The sequence below is a fragment of the Gadus chalcogrammus genome, chromosome 23, assembly GCF_026213295.1.
Source record: "Gadus chalcogrammus isolate NIFS_2021 chromosome 23, NIFS_Gcha_1.0, whole genome shotgun sequence".
Classification (NCBI taxonomy): Eukaryota; Metazoa; Chordata; class Actinopteri; order Gadiformes; family Gadidae; genus Gadus; species Gadus chalcogrammus.
The window spans coordinates 16,004,176-16,020,463 of record NC_079434.1 but is presented as its reverse complement, the minus strand read 5'-3'; the positions used below and the strand labels follow the sequence as shown (position 1 = coordinate 16,020,463).

The window sequence follows — 16,288 nt, the reverse complement described above, 5'->3', positions numbered from 1 at the left end:
ATACACACTGATCCAACTTAAATTATCGGTTCCTTAATCATGGTTCTGTTATAAAACAGTGTGTCATGTGTGCATTATGTTTGCATTTGTCAGATTTGTTTGGCTAGTTACTCTAAATGCTTGGCTGGTTATTATCAATGTTTGGCTAGTTCCTCTCAATGTTTGGCTCGTTACTCTCAATGTTTGGCTAGTTACTCACAATGTTTGGCTAGTTACTCTCAATGTTTGGCTAGTTACTCTCAATGTTTGGCTAGTTAATCTCAATGCTTGTGTAGCAATGTAGAAGCATTTCTAAACGGTGTTGAACATAGTGCTCTTGAACACAGCATGAAAATGGCCCAGTCCCCTAATCAAGCACCTTATATAAAGCAGGTGTGATGTGCCTCAGTATGGATTTGTCTCTGCTGTGGCTGGTGACCATCTTTAGGATATCCCCCAGTGACCGAGTGACTTTCATGCTTACCCCCAAACCCGTGGTGGTGAGTTGTGAGTAGATTGTAGGCCACACCAATTGATCTACGTATGCAGCATAGTGAGCCGTACTTAATTATATTTTCCTCCATTTTGTAGGTTCACTTGCTGCTGTTTTGCCCTGTTTTGCTTTGCCTTATTGTTTTGTTTTTGAGTATTTATCGAACCAACTGGGGGTTAAATGTTTGTTTTTGATTGATGTTTTCATAGTTATTGTTTATTTAGGCTGGAGCTGGGGGCCAAACTGTAAGGAGGCTAGGCACCCCTGGTGAGGTCCCGTCACTTGCATGTGAATTAAAGCACAGGGATATAACTAGTTTTTCACCAGCTTTAGTGTGTAGTGACTGTTGATGTGAGACACTTGTGGTGAGTGGTAGCACTCCTCGGCGTAGTTTGCCTCTCAGCAGTTGGCCTGAGCTTTAGTTTTGTTTAAGTCGGGTTGGTTTTGTTTAAGTTTGGGACTGCTATTTTAGATATTGTGACTTTTAGACGTTCTATATAATGAGTTTTAGCTGTATGTAATAAAGATTTGGTTTATTTTGAATCCCTGTCTCTGTCTTATCAGTTAACCGAATCTGTTTGCTTTATCAGCATTGTTGATATTATTTAACATAAAAGTTACATCTCTTTGATTATACTTTATTTCCAGAGGTGTAATTCCCCTGGTGCGGCCCCACCCCCCCCCCCTCCCTCTCCCCTAGACTTTATCCCATCCTCATTGCCCCACTCGCTACACTTGGCTGGTTATTATCAATGTTTGGCTAGTTACTCTCAATGTTTGGCTAGTTACTCTCAATGTTTGGCTAGTTCTCTCACTCTCAGTACCACAAATGATCCTGAGCACCAGAAATCGACCCACTGTGTGAGAAGTAAGATAATGGTGTTCATGTAAACTAACATCATACAATAATGGTATAAATGTATACATTCTTTAATAGGGTAGTGTTAACCTTAATCCTAATCCTAGCTGCTATGCTAATGCTATACGATGATGCATATTACTGCATTGACTAATGTGAGAGTGGTTAATTAATGTAGCCTGGTTGTAAAGTGTTACCGCTAAATGTGTTATATTCAACATATATATCATAACAGATATGTATAGCCCACTGCCATCCCCTACTCATTATCCCCCAATTTACATGAAACAACGTTCCCGAGAATGCTGTGCAAGCCAAATTAACTAAGCATAATTAGAGAATTCACTGAGTAATTAGCAGTCAATTAGTCAACGGCCCCTTTACCATCCCGGCTAACTTTGCGTGTGTTCGCCTGCTCCCCTCGTCACAACGATCTGGTCCACGTTCAGCCACTGGCTTAATGTGGAGAAGCCGCTCTCCAGCACGGAGCAATCACCGACACCATAAGCACGGGGTGTGTGTGGGTGTGGGTGAGTGTGTGTTGGGTTATGTGCGTTTGTCCCAGAGAGTGTGACTGCGTTTGGTATGTGTGGTTGCCCATCCCCAATCTAATAGCGTTAGCGGTACAGGCTAGTGTGTGTGTGTGTGTGTTCTCGATGAGAGGAGGAAGATGAGCTATAATATCTCTATATATCAATGTATACCTCTCTATATGAAAGAAGATGTAGGGTCCACTAGAGATATATCCAACCCGGTCTCACGAAAATACGTGATACTGTCACGTTATTTGCTCTATTGAAACGTGATCAGGGACACTTATTTTCAAATTTTTCGTGTCAAAAAGCACAAATTTCTAACTCGTGTGTTTCAATTGGAAGTATTTGTCGTGTCACTAAGCACGACTTCCATACTAAGGTTCTGTCCGGGAGCGTTCTCCCTAACATTTTTTGTTAAAAATTGTCTGTGATAACAGACAATTGACAGCTTTTGGCCACCCGTTTCTACTTAAACTTGTCTGTGATAACTAACAATATGACAGCTTTAGGCTACCCGTTTCTACTTTCACCTTTGATTCTGAGAAATTGTGACAAATGCAGGTGCGCTGCTCTGTAGGCAAACCGCGAAGGAAAAATGGGTAGCTGCTTCATCTGTTCTTTTTAGAATTGTATGTTTTGATCTAGCCATAGATCTATTGTCTTGTTTTTGGCTATGTGAATGGCGTCGATGCCTCGCAAGTCAAGTGTCGCGAGCGGACGTTGCCATGACATCTAGAAATCGTACTGTATTTAATGGGTTATCATTAATATTGATGTGTAGGGGTTGATTATAACTCGTGAATAATATTGTTTATACCACAGTCTGGGGGAATACTCGTATTCTGATTGGCTGCAGGGTGTGTATTAACTCCTGATATAGGCCTACAGACACCTGCTAAGTAGTTCAAGTCAGTGTTTAGATTCTCTGCCCGAGCCCGACCCAATCCGACCCGCGGGCCGGTGTTGTGCCAAAAGGTGATCAGCTGCTAGAAAGTGATTTCAGCCGCGGGAGCGCGCACAGCCTGTTAAAGCTAGGCTATATCGCCTCGAAACATGTATGCGGCAGCAAAGTATGATCAGTCATACTAGTTAATAGCACTACAGGACTATTGTCCGCTGTATTAACACATATGTATTTTAAGGTGGGAAGACGTCAACGTTGTACCAACGTCTGATCAGTCATACTAGTCAATAGCACTACAGGACTATTGTCCGTGAGTCAATTATCCTTCTTTAGCCTATATCCTTCAAGTTCATTCTTCGCCAGAGTGAATTCAATTCTCTAGCACCACACAAGTGGCTGCTGGTCGAGGTAAACTTTTTTTTTTACGCAGCAACCATCACATTTGTATTAATTTAGATTTTGTACAGTCTGAGATATTGTTACTAATGTAATACTTTTTTTCAGACAATTGAGTGCTACCTCAGAGCCATACTGAATGTGAAAGAAAAGGAAAAGAATATCCACAACCATTATTCTGCCGGAGTCATAGTTTTTGGAGCACGGTCTGCCATGTCCAATCACTCATTACGCAAGGTAAAAATGCTAAAATTGTATCAAAGCTAACATTATTAAACATTTAGAAGATGAAAAGCTCTCTAAAATATGTTTGTTAATAATTACAGCTTAACTTTGACAACTACAATGGAGTCATAGGATGCATGAATGTTGCAAATAACCACTGGAAATCTTGGTAACAACCTTAATGAACATGTTACAAAATATATCCTCAATAATAATACTCTGCCAATAGTAAAATTCTGATGAAATGTAATTTCTCCTTGTATCTCTAAAAGTTGAACCAAAATGTGTTTGTCATGGATTCCTTGGGTCAAGATGAGGACAAAGAGTCAGGCGTTGCTGCGGAACGGTTTCGGTAGGGTCCGCTAATAATAATGTAGATTACGTTTTAATAAATGTTATCAGTTAATTTTGTTTTAATTTTGTATTATTTTTTATTTAACATTAAGAATGATGTAATGTAACAACGTTTTTTTGTTTGTTTGTAGCAAAGTAGGCCCTCATCGAATTAAAATTACAATCAGGATAAAATATGTTTTGAATCTTTCAACCATCACTACAGCCAGTTCTTCAGGAGGCGGCAGAACCGCTAACAGAAGACTGATTGGGTGGATGTAAAGTGGCAGCAAGCCTAAATCAAGCACAGCATTCAAAAGGATGGTTGTAACTGGTGTTTTCGTCATGAAGGTAATGTATTCATCCCCTGATAAATAGTTTGAATAATTTTTTATTTATTTTTTAGGCTTGATTGTTGTAAAAACATGACTGCTATGGGGTTGTGCTGAGTGCAGAACACAGACAAGGAAAATGGATGAAGTTAAACTGATTTATTGTTAGAAGAATCCTGGGCAGTGAAGTGGCTGTAGCAGGGGTAAGATCAAAATGGTGAAGTGTCTGGGCAGGGGTAGCTGAGTGGCAGATGTCTGGCTGGACCTCTGAGCATCATAACAAAAGTATGAGCTTGGTAGAACATGAACCTAACTTGACACTTGGACAAACTATCCAACTAAGAGGCAGGAACGCCATAATAATAATGGCATCCTTAATTATTTATATCCTAAAAGTTTCTACTTTGTATTTCTATGATAAAACGGATGGCTACAGACATGGTGGAGGCTTTTCCCGTTGTCCCCCAGGGAATAGAAATACCCACATCACTAAAGGACTTAAAAGGCCGGAGGATCACCATGACGAAAACCATACTGCAGTGCTCTGGTTTGTAGAATGAACAATGATAATAAAAATTGGTACTGTAGAGTAACTTCTTCAAAGAAACAGTTATTATTATTAGTCTTAATTATCCATTTTATTTTATTCGTTACTCTGGCTCATGACCCATCCACCAACATGGAGGGAGCAGGATAAATGGCATGTGATGGGGAGTTGGCGTATATTTGTGTTTATATCCATTATTTACCCCACCTTTAATCAACAGTGAAAGTAATTTGTAAAATCACTATATTTTAGTCTTCAGTGAAACAGACCATTGTTCCAGTTGCGGCCAGGAGAATCCCACTGGACAGAAGGGAAACACAAAATGGGTAATTTAAGTTAACATTTTTGAATACGCAGAGTAGCACTGTAAAATCGCCCCTTCAATGGATACGGCTTTGGCTTTGGCTAACATTTGATATCAGATATACAATTAGCATTTTTTTTTTCAAGAAAGCCTAATCTAATGTGATTTAAAATGTATTTCAGGTTGAATGCACTAAATGCAAGAGGTGGTACCATCCGACCTGCATGGCCATGTCGGATGAAGAATGGGAAAAAGAGGAAGTAGCATTGAAATGGTACTGTGGCCTTTGCTGATTTACCGTACAAGATGTCTACGTTACATATCTGACTTTGAATGTGCCTGGTATGTGTGTAATGTATAAAGTAAACATAACGGATAGAATTCCTTCCAATTCCTGGCTGTAAAATTCATTTTAGTTTAATCACTTTGCTTTAGCAACTCGCAATTAATGCTAAACTACCTGAAAGGTTGTATGTTTCATGCCAAAATAAATATTTGCATGCTTGATCTAAATTAAGAGCAGCAAATTCTGAAGAAAAATAAGTCAAAATAGAAAATGAGAAATGCATGTAAATGATGCTCACTGTTACTATTCTGTCTAAGAATCTTGGAAAAGTGTTTTAAAGGGAAGCAAGAAGCTGTGAAATCTTCAATGAGTTTATGAACACATCGGTTTGGTGGTTTGGTGTTGATATCTTTAAAAACAAGGGAGGTATTACAAAACATTTTTTTTTTTGTGCTAATCCACAATGATTTTCAATTTTGAAAGCATGTCTTGTGTTCAAGGTTTTTTATTAAATGTCCCAAGAGGGCAAATTAGTTCACAGCGAAGGAGGTAGTGGCTAAAAACTCACGACAGAACAAGACATCAATGTGTTGTCTTTTTAGTGGACTCTGCATTAACATGTGGTTCATCCGACTCCCTTGATATTGCTTGATTAACAAATACATTTCTTTTTAACAGGGAACAATGTAGCCAATCAAATGTCTTCCTCGTTTTCAGCAAATCACATGAGCGCTGAACTTGTCTCTGTATTTAATATTTCCTAAAGTTCAGAGATTTTTTCCCTGTAATTATACAAAAAGTTTTGATTCCTACATAAACTGATTATTAGTGTGATGAAATAAAAAGCTGTATATGTTATACCATTTTAACTACAAGATTTGGTTTGAGATCAAATGTGTTGATGATTATCAACACATTTTAAAGCATATAAACATTTTCAGTATCATTTTCTTCCAGGAAAACTCCAATGTGTCATATTTTCGATTTAAAACATATGACAGCTGATAAAAGAGACAGGATTTGTTCTTATCTACCCCATATAGCCCACATGAATGTTATAGTGTCAGTTTGGAGCAGAAATATAATTTTAACTACAAGATTCGGCTTCAGATCATTTTCTGGCAGGAGGGAAACGACTGAAATGTCTTATATTTGCCCATGTAAAGGTGGTTCAGCTGGTAATAGACACTGGGTGGTATATTATCTATTTACTGTGATACTCATGTGATACTCATGAAGGTTATCAACTCATTTAATGCATATAAAACATTTTAGTACCAAAAGAGGGCTTGAGATCATTTTCTGGCAGGAGGGAAATGACATGTCTTATATTTGCCCATGTAAAGGTGTATCAGCTGGTAATACACTGGGTGGGATATAATCTATGTAATGTGATGCTCATGAATGTACTCAACTCATTTTAAGGCAAAAAAAACCTTTCAGTACCAAGAGAGGGCTTGTGATCATTTTCTGGCAGGAGCGAAACGACTGAAATGTTTTATATTTGACCATGTAAAGGTGTTTCAGATGGTAATAGACACAGGATGGGAGATAATCTATAATGTGATACTCATGAATGCTATCGACGCATTTTAAGACGTATAAAAGATTTCAGTACCAAGAGGGCTTGAGATCATTTTCTGGCAGGAGGAAAACGACTCCAATGTGTCATATTCTCGCTTTAAAACGTATTGCAGCTGATAAAAGAGACTGGATTTGTTCTTATCTACCCCACATAGCCCACATGAATGTTAGTGTCAGTTTGAACCCTAATCTATTTAATGTGATAGGACCTACTCATGAATGTTATCAATTCATTTTGAGAAGAAAAAAACTTCTTGAAAAATCTATAAACTGGGAAAATAATTCATAGTAAGAAAATACATGTTTGTCTGTATGGTGTGAGGTCCTTTAAGATCAAACACAGAGCTGAAATAGCCTCTCACTGTTACCAGAGGGCGCCGGACCTGCGTTGAGTTTTACTAATTAACTCGCCTGCCATGTGGTTTTCTTAATCAGTTAATTGGTTGCATCTGGTGCGTTTCACTTAAGAGGGAACCGGACAGTTCGTTTTTGTCCTCCACTGTTGGGCAGTGTAGCGTCTCCCAAACGCGGTATGTTGTGTTCCCAGAAACCCCAACGTGTGTGTACTGTTTTGAATTCTGTTGTGACTTATTTGACATCTCTTCCTGTTTCACAAGTTGAAGACTTTTTGAAGTGAAGAGGAGCATCTCATCTGAACCTGATGTGAGTAGAATTGTTTGGAAAAGCACAACTTACGTGACTTGTAGCCTATGTTGAATATAATTCACTGATAATGTGTGAAGGAAATCGGGGATTGTGGCGGATTAACTCGCATTTGAAATTTAAATAATGATTCTACCTGAAGGTAACATTTTAGAGACTATTTTCAAACTTGTCAAAGTAAGAGGTAAATCACTCATGACTAATGACAGTCAAATAATTAGTATAACTTGTATTACAAAGCTGGATTAGTTAATTATCTTAATCATTATTTAAAGGTTGGATGATCCCAAAAGCCCTGAATTTGTATTGTCATTAATTTATCTGATTTAATGGAGATGGTAGATGTGGGACAGTGCCCAAGTTTGGGGACCATGAGTAAACTGTTCCTTCCTTCAAAGGTCTATCATGGATATTTAACTGCAGTTCTGTGAGTATCCCAACTTAACCATGAAGATGAACTGCAAACTGTAAGTCATAAGTTTCTCACTACTCTTGGGCACATTGTATTTGGCTTCCTGGTGAGTTAACCCGTTAACTGAAGGTTGATCTCAGTAACAAGGATGTTTTATTGGTTCATGGTAGGAATGCACGATATAAACAAAAAAAAAATGGCCTACGATAGAGATTTTAGTTATATTGCTCTATCGCGATAATGCATGTTTGACGCGATCTATCCATGACCCGTGAAATATAAAGAGCGGGTCATGGGTAGAGCTACGAGCTGCAACCGTCTGCAACGCATCGTCCGCGACCCGCAAAATTTAAAAAGCCACGAGCTGCAACACATCGTCCGCGACCCGCAAAATTTAAAGAGCTGCAACCGGCTGCAATGCATCATCCGCGACCCGCGAAATTTAAAGAGCCATGAGCTGCAACCGGCTTCAACGCATCATCGTCATCTAAGCAACTATGGCTGAAAGCGAAACGGAGGAGCTGGCGATTGCCCTCATTTCATGTTCATTTTAAAATTGTATGCGTTCACTTTGCGCTTTTATGTTTTAATATAAAGTATCTGTGTGCACACTTGGAAGATTTTTCTTTATTTAAAATAGCCATGCCTAATATGTATTTCCCTAATTGACAGTATCCGTTTCTTTATTAACAAGACACCACCAGTTTTAATTTAATTAAGAGAAGTATACGTCATTACACAGAAGATTTTTTTCTTTGCTAAAGTCTCTGCAGCTACAACATTATGTTGTATGATTACAGTTTTGCACAATAAATGTTCTCAAAACCACATAGGCCTACTAAGTTTCTTTCTTTTGTTTTATACATTTAGCAGTTTGGCTTTCCTTAGTCTATGTAACCTGTTCTGAAATGGTTCTATTATGATTTATATATCGTGATATATATCGTTATCGCAATGGGTTGCAATGTATATCGCAATATGGATTTTAGGACATATCGCCCATCCCTATGGGTTACTTTGTGTTTGGTTTATGTTGGTTTTAATGATTTGTTAAAATGGTTACAGGCTCCAAGTTATTGTTGTAAGCTGGTGTAATGGGTTGGGTTCTGATGTCTTCAGTCTTCTTTCCAGCTACTCTCCTGAGCTCTGCATCTTCATCACATGAGTGTTGCTTTACTGATGAGGTCGTGGTCTGAGTGAGCGGAGGTGCATACTGGGATACAGAGCTGTCTGAATTCTACAGGTCTGTAGACACGCCCCCTCGGGGGATACAGAGTGTTTGAGAAACCGTTGTGACGTCAGTTACATGGACTAGAATGTTCTTTAAGATGGAGACGGGGATTCAGAAGGAGAAACGCCAGGGGGAGATGAGGGGGCTCCTCATCTCAACAGCTAAAACACAACTTCAGTCTGACACAGAGAACCATGGAACACATTCAACAGTCCCCTCCAGACATCGTGACTCCTCAGGAACAGTTTCATTACCAAGAAGGTCTTAATTGGGGCCATTCCAAGATGGATCTTGCTCCTCAAGAGCCACCCCCCTCCACTGGGTGGTCTTCTGAACAGATGACCTCCTTCCTGTCCTCAGGCTGACTAAAGCTGCACCGTTTGCATCTGTGAAGGCCCCTCATTCAGGAAACCACTGGACTACAAAGACATGACTTCAGAGACGTTGAATCAACCTGGGACACATTTTGGAGACGCCAAGCATAATCCATCACCAATGTGGGACGCCACTGAAAAATGTTGCACATAATTTACTTCTCTGGAGACATTGGTTGTTCTGGGTGCCCTGGCAGGGGAGCTGGGGTTGGATGATGGAACGTTATTTGGCATGAGGTTTTTACCCTGCATGATTGTTTGGCCTTTTGTGGCTCAGTGGTGTGTGTGTGTTTGGGTTTGACATGAGATGGATGATTGTTGATCGCTAGGGTTCTACTGTGTGTGTGTCTCCCACTCACACCTGGCATGGGGTTCTACGTGTGTGTCTGGCCTGCTTTGACAGTGATAATGTTCACACGGGGGTCTGTGTGATTTGCTTGCGATATTGGAATGGTCAACTAAATCATACTTGATGGACGGCCACACGTTTACTTACGGGCCTCCAGTAGACATGAAGAGCCCAGAGCGACGCTGCAGAGCGATATCCAACACACTGGGCAGGAAGGAGGGTATCCACCTCAAGTGTAAAAGGATGCAAAAAGCGTGTTCAGATCAGTGACTTCAAACTAGGACTACACCAATCAGGATCAATGGAGGATGGACACCTAAAGGAATTCCAAAAGGAGAGTGACGTTGGAAAGGGACCTAAACGGATATTCAAGATAACCTTCAGACCTGTAATGAGACGGCTCTTCCTACCTGGCTGGATTGATGGAGAGCCCTGTGAATCTTGTCTTGCTCTCAGTTGCACGGCTTCTCAGGCTGAACTGTATTTGTTTCGGACAGGACTAGCTGAACGATTGGTTCTCTTAAATCAGAACCAATCTGGGAACTCCAACTAGTGCGCTCTTCGAGCTGAAGTTGTGCTCTTCGAGCTGAAGTTGTACGCTGAGGAGGTAAGGAAACCTTCACTGGGGCTTCAAGGTGTAAAGAGGAGGAAGTTTCAAAGTGTTCGATGGTACTCTGATGAAGACCGTTGTTTTGTTCCACTGGCTGAGAGGAAGAACCCTCACTCCTCCTCTTGGCCTTTCTTCTCTGATAATCCTGGCGCCATCTTGAAGGATATTCCAGCTCATGTAACTAATGTCAAGACAGATTCTCAAACACTTGGTTCCTCCTGAGGAGCGTGTCTATAGAACTGAAGACTTTAGAAAGCACTGTATCCCAGCATGCATCTCTGCTCACTCAGACCACACCCCCATGAGTAGGATGCAACATTCTTGTGATGGAGATGTAGAGTTTTATAAGTAACGAGGGAGCAGACAAAGGTAATTAGAACACAATGGCATGTCAAGTCTGTAAATCTTTAAACCATGAAGATGGTTGGATAGTTCAGGAATAGGGCTTCTTTTTATTATGGGCGGTCCTTTCACTCAGATGCCCACTTCTCACTGGACCTGTACATGTGTTGGCTGGCTGGCATGATTTGCTGTTGGTGATGAGGCGGTCAGGGTGACGTTGCAGGGCTATGGTCGGCTCTCTGTGAGCTCAACGTTTAGATTTGCTCTGTATGGTTTGTACCCTGAATAATCTAGATAATTGTAAAATGTAGACACGGTTTTGATTTGAATGATTTTAGGTTTAAAGTTGTTGTGGGACGTACATGGTAGTTTGGTTCTTCGTACGGTTTTGAGTGATATAACTTGTACACACTGGGTGCATAATAATGTAAAGGTACACTGAATAGAAGTAATGACCAACAGCAACAAACTGATCTCCTCAAGGTAAGTCTGTTGGCTGTTTTTTAATGAAGACCATCGCTGGACTTCAGGATCTTCCGCCGTTCAGCTCAAGGTGAGGCGCTGGTTCTGTTTTTTCTTTGGTTGGTTCCGGCCGGAATGTTCGGATTCCAGTCGGACGTTCTCTGCTTCCCGCCGTGGAAGGTTCTGAGTGCGGTCACTTTATTTAGTACCAATGGTTAGCATAGAACGTTGTAGTCTTGACAACCATAAGAAACCACCTGGCAGTTAGTTGGACGGGAGTCCCCTGAGGGAATCTGGCAGAACGTTCAGGATTGTATTCGCGTAACCTCGAGCTGTTGCCAACTATTTTTCAGTCGTTTCCATTGGGAATTGTTGCCCCTTATCTTAAACAACTTAAGTTTGATATTAAATACATACTGACACGTACGTCGTACAGTATGTTGATCATTTCCGATGGTTGCGCCGTACTTTAACCACGATGACGTGACGGGACTCTCGCTGCGTACAAAACGGCGTTCTACTTGCGGGCCCATTTTTTACATCAGTGACGGATGAAAATCATTTCAAGGTGTCATTTCAACGGAACCCAGCACCTGAATATGGCTGAGTATATTTGATTTAATATCGATACTGCTTAGTGTTCTTTTTTGCTTCAGCTTTTGTACGTTCTAAATATCTGCTGTCATTAATTGCCACAGAAGTTAAACCCTACCAAATGGAATGATGTTAAACAACGACTTTGGTGCAGAGTTACCAACTGGATAATATCAAAGCTAAAATAATGGCCGTCCTTCCAACATGTTACAGTAGAAGATGCTCTAGAACTGTACAGGTTAAAAAGGTAACATGTAGTTTGTCCCAAGGTGTCTGCCTCCTCACCCAGAGCAAGACCTCCACCTCCTAGCCCAGAGCCAGACCTCCACCTCCGGCCAGAAGTCCTCCAAAACAGGTCAGTGCTCTGGTGTGTGAGTAGAGTCTGCTCAGGTCAGTTTCAATGCATGGCCTGAATCACTTCTTTAAACTTGTGGACTGCTGTCTTCATTCCCAAAAACGGGATGCTCATGTCTGGCCTCTAAAGTCTTTTCTAGCCTTGAGTTATAAAATAATAGTTCAATTAACTGTAACTCGGTTTCGGATGTCAATTAAGTTTATTGTTGGGCAAATGCTGATATAAATCTGCTGCTGTAGCTGAAAGGTGAGGCTGAGAGGCTGGGGACCGGAGGCTTGTGGTGCCAGGATGGACCAGAGACTGAGGCTGGAGACCAGGGGCCTGCAGCACCGGACCAGAGGGTAACCATCACCAAGCTCACCTGAAACACTAAAATCCACGGTAGTTTAGGTCTGGTTTTGATCATCTTATGACCTTAAATCTGTGCCAAGATGTGATTTTGAGTTAATTCATACAGGGGTTATGCAAGAGTCATATGAGCCATTATTGTTACTAGTGCTGCTACGACCGTAGCGGATGAATTGCTGAAAGCGAGAATTTGCAGACGTTGTCTAATTTAAGTGTTAAAATATGTTTAAATTTGTCTTCACTTTTACAAGTGAACTTCAGATGCAGGTGGTAGTGTGTTGCGTCTCCAGGTGATTTACTGCTGAGACCAGTGTTTGTAACCAGACCAGGAATATATGTCTGGGGGAGCCGAGCTGATGGAGGAGTCGTGCTGAAGGCCCTGCCTGGTGGAGGAGCTGGTGGAGGTCCTGCCTGGTGAAGGACGTCTGTCGTGGGGTAGATGGAGCTTGACTCTGAAGTGATCTTCACACTCACAGCAATTTCTTGTAGAATTCTGCTACCACAAACTACCGGCGTTTGTACCATATATACCAGACGACTACATCTGTTTTACCACAGGTTGAAGCAAGTCTTCCGCTGTTTGTTCCAGACCAGGAATCTGTCTGAGGAGAGCTGCTGTATTCCTCGTAAGCTTGTATTTACTTACATGGTTGACTTAAAGGGAAAAATACAGCTGTTCCTTTGACATGCGTTAACCAACTACCGCTGTGTTTTCTTACTAGAACGTGTTTCTGGAGCGGAGGCGAGCTGGTAGGGGAGCCGTGAATCTGGAGGATGACCATCACTCTACCAACAAGGATTGTAAGTTTGTATTAACCGAACAAACTGGAAATAAAAGGCTTAAAAATAAGACAAACTACATGTTTGTTACCAGACTTTAGGGCCAGACTCGCGCTGTTTGTTCCGGACCAGGACTCTGGCTGAGGAGAGCTGATGGAGGAGCCAAGACTCGAGCGAAGAGGACGACATCACTCCACCAACCAGGATCCTCGTAAGATTGCCTAAAATAAACAGAGTGGACATGTTGTAACGCAGGATTAGTTTGTCCGGTACAAGTTACGGCCCAAGTTTGTTACGCGCCATTAGAGCCCAACTACTCCGGTGTTTGTGACCTTACATTAGAGACAAACTACTACTGTGTTTGTTACCTGATATTAGAGACAAACTCATTTGTGTTTGTAACCTTGCATTTGAGCCCAACTACTACTGTGTTTGTTACCTTACATTAGAGACAAACTACTGTGTTTGTTACCTTTCATGAGAGACAAATTACTACTGTTTGTTACCTTACATTAGAGACAAATTACGTTTGTAACCAGACCAGGAATCTGGAGGACTGATGGAGAAGCCGTACATCTGGAAGGCAAATCCTGAGGACAACCAGGACTCTACCATAAAGGATTCCTCGTAAGTTTGCATTATCTGAACATAGTGGACTAGGTAGGGGGTTGGGGGTTCAACTCTCAAACCAATGTTGCCGAGTTCAAGTCTTCAGAATACAGTGATGCGTCCTTGAGCAAGGCGCCCTAAAGCCTGCCTGCTCCTTAATGACTTATCTTTGGTTCAGATAATGTTACATCTTTTGACTTGAACCTAATCAATGTCCTTGTTTGGTCCGGGCAGACACACCTGAGCTGATCCTCTTTGGTCGGGGGTAGACACACCTGAGCTGAACCCGACCTGATCCTGACATCCTGCTGGTCCCGTCTCCTCAGTTCATCTGCGCCTCGTCCTCCAGAAGACCTGCTGAGCTCAGCAGTCTGAGGCTGATGTATCAATGACCTCCAGTGGGAGTTATCTTCTTGACCCCACATGTAACGTGTGCTTCCACACGCCTTTCCCTCACGTCTGTCACTAACCTCACTAATTCTCTACTGCTTCCTCTTCTTCTTCCTTCTCTGTTGTTCGAACCTTTACACTGAAGGCGCGTCTTCCTGCCCTCAGAGGGTTCAGCGTTAGGGTTGAGAGTCAGGGATTAGAGTCAGGGACAGAGCTGGTCAGGGAGGACTGCTTTTATACAAACCTCTTCACTTCCTTTCAGAATGGTGGTGACATTTTGAAAAGATTAATTTGGGATAATGTTTTCCTCTGCTTTCTTTTACAAAATTGTACTAAACTTCTGTCAAGTGTTTTTGTTTATATATTAAAATCCCACATTGACAAACTGCATGTTTGTTACCAGACTTTAGGGCCAGACTCACGCTGTTTGTTCTGGACCAGGACTCTGGCTGAGGAGAGCTGATGGAGGAGCCAAGAGGACGACATCACTCCACCAACCAGGATCCTCGTAAGATTGCCTGAAATAAACAGAGTGGACTTGTTGTAACGCAGGATTAGTTCGTCCGGTACAAGTTACGGCCCAAGTTTGTTACGCGCCATTAGAGCCCAACTACTCCTGTGTTTGTGACCTTACATTAGAGACAAACTGCTCCTGCGTTTGTTACCTTACATTAGAGACAAACTACTGTGTTTGTTACCTTTCATTAGAGACAAATTACGTTTGTAACCAGACCAGGAATCTGGAGGACTGAAGGAGAAGCCGTACACCTGGAAGGCAAATCCTGAGGACAACCAGGACTCTACCATCAAGGATTCCTCGTAAGTTTGCATTATCTGGACATAGTGGACTAGGTAGGGGGTTGGGGGTTCAACTCTCAAACCAATGTTGCCGGGTTCAAGTCTTCATAATACAGTGATGCGTCCTTGAGCAAGGCGCCCTAAAGCCTGCCTGCTCCTTAATGACTTATCTTTGGTTCAGATAATGTTACATCTTTTGAATATTGAACCTAATCAATGTCCTTGCTTGGTCTGGGCAGACACACCTGAGCTGAACCTCACCTGATCCTCTTTGGTCAGGGGTAGACACACCTGAGCTGAACCCGCCCTGATCCTGACATCCTGCTGGTCCTGTATCCTCTGTTCATCTGCGCCTCGTCCTCCAGAAGACCTGCTGAGCTCAGCAGTCTGAGGCTGATGTATCAATGACCTCCAGTGGGAGTGATCTTCTTGACCCCACATGTAACGTGTGCTTCCACACGCCTTTCCCTCACGTCTGTCACTAACCTCACTAATTCACTACTCTACTGCTTCTTCTTCTTCCTTCTCTGTTGTTCGAACCTTTACACTGAAGGCGCGTCTTCCTGCCCTCAGAGGGTTCAGCGTTAGGGTTGAGAGTCAGGGTTTAGAGTCAGGGACAGAGCTGGTCAGGGAGGACTGCTTTTACACAAACCTCTTCACTTCCTTTCGGAATGGTGGTGACATTTTGAAAAGATTAATTTGGGAAAATGTTTTCCTCTGCTTTCTTTTACAAAATTGTACTAAACTTCTGTCAAGTGTTTTTGTTTATGTATTAAAATCCCACATTGACTTCTACATGTTTGGTACGGTTAATTTAATTGTCCTTTAACTTGGTTAATGTCAAGCTAAACTCCTGCAAAACATTTAATGTATGATTGTTATTCAGCAATGTTCACATAATCTATTGTAAAAATATTAAACCTCCATATTACTACAAAATTCAAGCCTATTCATGTATTTAACAATGCACATACTGCCCTGCAGGCCATTCTCTGCTACTACAACACGTTCAATCCACCAACCCGTCTCACATCAATGTACTATAGCTACGTTGGTTCGTTGGTGGAACTTGGTGCGTTTCCTGGAGCTCTGAGGACGGCAGGACGCGTGTTTACCTGGCCGATTAGGCCCTGAACGCAGACCCTGAACCCAGAGGGTATAATTTTTGGGTTAAAAAAAATAAAGTAAAAAGA

The 16,288-nt window shown here is 41.7% G+C and overlaps 2 long non-coding RNA genes across 15 annotated transcripts; both read left to right on the top strand.

Moving 5' to 3' along the window:
- The first annotated feature begins 399 nt into the window (after positions 1-399).
- On the top strand, positions 400-7,057 carry LOC130377496 (uncharacterized). 5 transcript variants are annotated; one of them, XR_008894213.1, is made up of 8 exons: positions 400-486; positions 571-739; positions 3,276-3,404; positions 3,494-3,744; positions 3,952-4,076; positions 4,494-4,604; positions 4,857-4,930; positions 5,091-7,057. It is a non-coding gene; the product is annotated as an uncharacterized LOC130377496 (long non-coding RNA). The 5 variants fall into 5 exon arrangements; XR_008894215.1 differs by having other exon boundaries at positions 406-479; XR_008894216.1 differs by lacking the exon at positions 571-739 and having other exon boundaries at positions 400-479.
- A 100-nt stretch (positions 7,058-7,157) lies between these two features.
- Positions 7,158-16,045, top strand: LOC130377495 (uncharacterized). Of its 10 annotated transcripts, XR_008894205.1 has the most exons (14): positions 7,255-7,308; positions 7,396-7,441; positions 7,840-7,868; positions 12,085-12,170; positions 12,410-12,511; positions 12,843-12,953; positions 13,077-13,144; positions 13,241-13,319; positions 13,393-13,509; positions 13,815-13,925; positions 14,142-14,332; positions 14,701-14,805; positions 15,029-15,116; positions 15,335-16,044. It is a non-coding gene; the product is annotated as an uncharacterized LOC130377495 (long non-coding RNA). The 10 variants fall into 10 exon arrangements; XR_008894211.1 differs by having other exon boundaries at positions 7,158-7,441; positions 14,708-14,805; positions 15,335-16,045; XR_008894209.1 differs by having other exon boundaries at positions 7,158-7,441; positions 15,006-15,116; positions 15,335-16,045.
- Positions 16,046-16,288: the final 243 nt, after the last annotated feature.